The sequence below is a fragment of the Trichosurus vulpecula genome (genome assembly GCF_011100635.1).
Source record: "Trichosurus vulpecula isolate mTriVul1 chromosome X unlocalized genomic scaffold, mTriVul1.pri SUPER_X_unloc_8, whole genome shotgun sequence".
In the NCBI taxonomy this organism is placed as follows: domain Eukaryota; kingdom Metazoa; phylum Chordata; class Mammalia; order Diprotodontia; family Phalangeridae; genus Trichosurus; species Trichosurus vulpecula.
Genome location: NW_023494384.1, coordinates 421,893 through 426,840, shown reverse-complemented (window position 1 = coordinate 426,840; position 4,948 = coordinate 421,893). Strand labels below are relative to the sequence as shown.

At 45.5% G+C, this 4,948-nt stretch overlaps 1 pseudogene; it reads right to left on the bottom strand.

Annotated features, from left to right (window-relative positions):
- Positions 1-344: 344 nt before the first annotated feature.
- LOC118833271 lies at positions 345-4,739 on the bottom strand (annotated as a pseudogene).
- Positions 4,740-4,948: the final 209 nt, after the last annotated feature.

Sequence of the window (4,948 nt, the reverse complement as noted above, 5' to 3'; positions counted from 1 at the left end):
TGAGCAAACAAAGGTTCAAGATCCCAAGCATATCGATTTATTAATCAAAACATTTCAATTTCTTAAATCAGTACTAGGCCTTCCTCAGCTTTGGCACTGGACCCTGAATATGGGGAAAGACATTTTTTGCATTAAACTCTTTCAACGGTATCAAAATTCTGTGACAAATTTTGGGGGGAGTTCTTTCCATTTAAAAATTACTGATTTTAAAACTAACGTCTTAAAACTATCACGAAACAAATGGTCCAAAAAAAACCATTCCTTTCCTCCTTTTATGATGCATCATAATCATTAACCAGGCATTTACTATAAAACTTAAATGGCCAGTTGTGACAAACAGTTCTGAGACCATTCTTCCACCACTGATTAAGACTGGGGTGGCAGGTGTTGTATAGAATACTCATTTAGCCTTCTGGGCAGATTTTGTGACCTTGCCAGCTCCAGCAGCCTTCTTGTCAGTTGCCTTGATGACACCAGTTGCAACAGTCTGCCTCATATCACAAACAGCAAAATGACTCAGAGGAGGATAATCAGAGAAGCTCTCCACACACATGGGCTTGCCTTGAACCATGTCAACGATGGCAGCATCACCAGATTTCAGGAACTTAGGGCCATCTTCCAGCTTCTTTCCAGAATGATGATCAATATTCTAATTCAGTTCAGCAAACTTGAAAGCAATGTGAGCAGTGTGACAATCTAGAACAGGTGCATAGGCAGCACTGATTTGGCCTGGAAGGTTCAGTATAACAACCTGTGCAATGAAACCAGCTGCTTCCATAGGTGGGTCATTCTTGATATCACTAGCCACATTGCCACAGTGGACACCTTTGACAGAAACTTTCTTGACATTGAAACCAAAGCTATTCCCCGGTAGAGCTTGACTCAATGCTTCCTGGTGCATTTTGACAGACTTTAAATCAGTTGTAACATTGACTGAGGCAAAGGTGACCACCAAGCTTGGTTTTAGAACACAAGTTTTCACTCGGCCAACAGGTACAGCACCAATACTGCCAATTTTGTAGACATCTTGGAGGGGTAAATGTAATGGAAATATAAATTTGAAGATCTTTCCCACCCATTAATAGGCCCATGTGACCTGCTTATGTCACAGGAAGCCTAAGTCACATGTGGTGGGAGGAGCTTGGTGGAGCAGGAAATGCTCATAGCAGTTAGAACTGAGGGAGAGCAAGGAGATGTGATAGCAATGCTGGGAGTGTGTTTGTGGGAAGGCCCCAGCAGGGGGGGGGTGGTGGGTGAGGGGGCAGAAGGTTATGGGATGGCTAGGTTTCATGCTGTGATATTGTGTTTTAAGTTCTTTGCTGTTATGTTAATGTGGGCTTACTGGTTTTGGAAGTTGGTTGCTGCTTGGATGGTTTGGACTTATTGTTTATGAGATACGGTCCTCTGGTGTCTGAATAAATGTTTTACTTCTTCTGCTTCTTTATGGAGAGTCTCTCATATTTTGTGATACAGAACTACATAGGCATATTCACAATTATCGTCAGTTTAGTGTTTATTGCCTTGCTGATACATTTGGCATCACAAACCGGGGTGCAAGGTATAAGATTTCTACTGAGAGGAAGAAGGGCATTAGAGGAAGAAATGGCTATCCCAGGATGGGATGATATACCTTATTCCTCCCTAGCAAAAGCATGAGGCTAAAGGAGCAGGGCTCTGTGAAAACTGGGAACAGAAGCTACAGAGGGGAGATCCTAGAGATTTGGAAAAATGTTTCCAAGAAATTAAACTTAAGCCAGAGAGAGAGAGAGCTGCCATCTGTGAATAGGGGAGTTGTTGCGGGCCGTGTTAGAGCTGAGCCCTGTCCTCCTTGGACCTCCAGGCCCAGGGGCCTGCTGAGATAGACTCGGGGCTTTGGGATATGGGTGGAATCAGGAGAAGGGGTCTCGCCTTTGTTGCCTCCCTGGCAATTCCAGGTCTTTGCCCGGACCTGCCTAAGCACATGGAACTTCCGGTTCTCTGCCTGGCTTGCCAGAGCACATGGAACTTCCGGTTCTCTGCCCGGGCTTGCCAGAGCACATGGAGCTTCCGGTTCTTTGCCTGGACTGCCTGACCGCAGGGAGCTTCGGGTTAGCTCAGGAAGAGAAGGGGAGGCGAGTAGGCAGAGTTGGGGCGGTTCTAGTACCCGGGTGTATTGATTTTTACCTGTCCTTCACCCATGTAACCAAAGAATGTACCTGCTTCACTAAAGATATAAAGGTGCTGCTTGCTGAAATAAAATTCAGAGTCACTCACCATCTTTCGGCTCCCACCCCATTCACTGTCCGCAAGATCAGGTCCTTTGCTAGGCAAAGGCCTGGGGCTTGGGGGGAACCCTGAGTACGGTTGCGAGGCTTCGGGAGCCCGTAACATAATGGGACCCAACCAGAAAAGAAGTGAAAAGTGAAAAGTGAAAATGCGTCATTCCTAATTTAATGCTTAAGATAAATTAGAGTTCATTTTACTACTTGTCACTAAAGTTTGTGGGAAAAGGAAAAGAGAGACTGTGATAACAGCGGAAGATTAGTAAATTAAAATCTTGAGCAAGCAGCTCAGAGTAAAAGGCTTGATAGCCTGGGTTAAAAACCCAATAGATGAAGTTATAGAGAGGTGGAAGGGATTATGCCCACCCACCCTTTGGACTAGATCTGTGAGTAGGTTCTATTAAATTTAACATGAATATTGGTCCTGTATGTCACTTTAAACTGACCTGGTTATAACAGGTGATTCCAAATTGTAATAGTATTCTTAATCGTAAAATTATTTAGTATATTGATTGGCAAAAACAAACGTTCAAGTTAAATAGAATTGCTTCATATGTGAATTTTCTCAGAAGTGAAGTTTATGTTAATGGTGATAAGATGAAGGTGAAAATACATCCAGCCAGATTGGTAATTAATTAATTAAGATTCTAAAGGTTTATATCTGTTTATGATATTGTTGTATTTGTAAAATTTTGTTACATTTTTTGGTAACAAATTAAGTTCATGTTGCTAGGTAACAACTGTTTGGTTCATCTGTGTTGTTAGAGAAACAATTTCTCTAAGTGTTGCTAGATTGATAATTGTACTGTTAAAATAATTAATGGATTAGGAAACTGTTAAGTCATTTCATATGACCATGTCTTTTAAAGGAGTTTAATCTAAGAAGTTATAAACCTCCAGGTTTTGTAACAGCAGTACTGGGATCCCTATTTGTACAATAAGTTGGGAAAAGCCTGGAAGTGGAAGTTTTACTGAAAGAAAAGAGAACAGTGGAGTCAGAAACTAGCTGACCTCTGAACCTGGCTTTTAAAGTCAGTAGGACTAATTTTTAATAATTGGCTTCTAGGATATTCTTTTAAAAATTAAAATTTGATTGTCAGGTCCAGGTAGAAGCTTTTAAAAGAAAGGTATTTGTCAGAAACTGCTATTATTGTCAAATTGTGATACCTAAAGAGCATGGTGAGTCAGCCTCCCTGGACCTAGCCCCGACCTCCCCTCCTGTTGCCCCCCCACCTGCCCTTCTTCTGCTGAGTTCCTCCTTCATGAGCCGACCCAGTCAGCTTCTGCCAGCCCCCACCTGGACTGCCTTTTTCCCTGGTCCCTGGGGTTTGGGCCGTATCTAACCCTCCTGGCTTCTAGCCACAGCCTCTCCGGTTTCTATTCTTCAGTATCCCATGCCTTCTGAAGCCCACAGGGGCATAGCTCTCCGCTTTTCTCTCCTCCAGTGACCCTCCCCCAGGACCAAAACTGTTTTTCTAGCCTTCAGACAGATTCGTTCTCTTTCCTCTAGCTCTCCATATTTCCCGCCTCAAGGAGGCTGGCATCCTTGTCCCGTGCCGGTCCCCCTGGAACACCCCTCTGCTTCCTGTTAGAAAGCCTGGCACTTCTGACTTTCGGCCAGTGCAAGTTCTTACACCCTCCTCAGCCTCTTGCCACCCACCCACGCTGTGTACACTGTCTTGGACCTTAAGGACGCTTTCTTCTCCATTCCTTTGGCTCCTGCAAGCCAGCCCCTCTTCGCTTTTACCTGAGTCAACCCTTCTTCAGGCTTCTGTGGCCAGCTGACCTGAACAAGGTTGCCTCAGGGTTTCAAAAATTCCCCCACCCTCTTTTATGAAGCCGTCCACCTGAATCTCTTGCCTTTCTGGGAATCTAACCCTTCTTGCTCCCTCATTCAGTATGTTAATGATCTCTTGTTAGCTACACCCACTGAGGGTGGTTGCTTTCAAGCTGCTCACTCTCTCCTGTCTCTTTTCTGCTGCATCTCTGTGGGGGCTGCCTTGAGGTCAGAAATCGCTCTCTCAAGCTAGTATCCAGGCTATCCTAAACATTCCTGTCCCTACTACCAAGAAGCAGGTCCGTGAACTGCTGGATCCTTGGGTTTGCTGACCTTGCTAAACCCCTTCACTCTTCTACTGCTGTGTCTGGCCTTCTATTCTGGACCCTGGCAGAACAAAACTCCCTTGATTCCCTAAAAAAGGGCCCTTGCCTCTGCCTCTGCATTTGCTCTCCGTGACATCACTAAGCCCTTTCATCTTTTTGCGGCAGATCAGCCCCTGCCCTACCGTTTCTAAGTCTTCTGCCCTTAACCCTGCCATTCTCCTCCCTGACTCCGACAATTTTTCTGTCTATTTACAAAGAACGCCCCCCCCCCCGACATCTCCCGGTAAGACAGTCGGAGGCAGGGGGGAGATCCTCGACATCCTGGACTCTATTTGGCTCGCGTCTCAAGTTTCTCTTGTCCACTGCCTGGGCCATCAACTCGGAGACTCCCCTGAAGCAATTGGCAACCGCGCAGCCGCTGCCCGGGCAGCACCCCTCTAGGAAGCTGCCCCTCTTCTTTTTGTTTCAGACCCTCTCCCCTCTGCCACCCCTCCTCCCTCCTATTCACCCTTGGATGATTCCTTCGCGGCCAAAAGAAAAAAAGGAGGGGAAGAAGGAGTCTGGGTGGTGAGTTTTGGGAGATG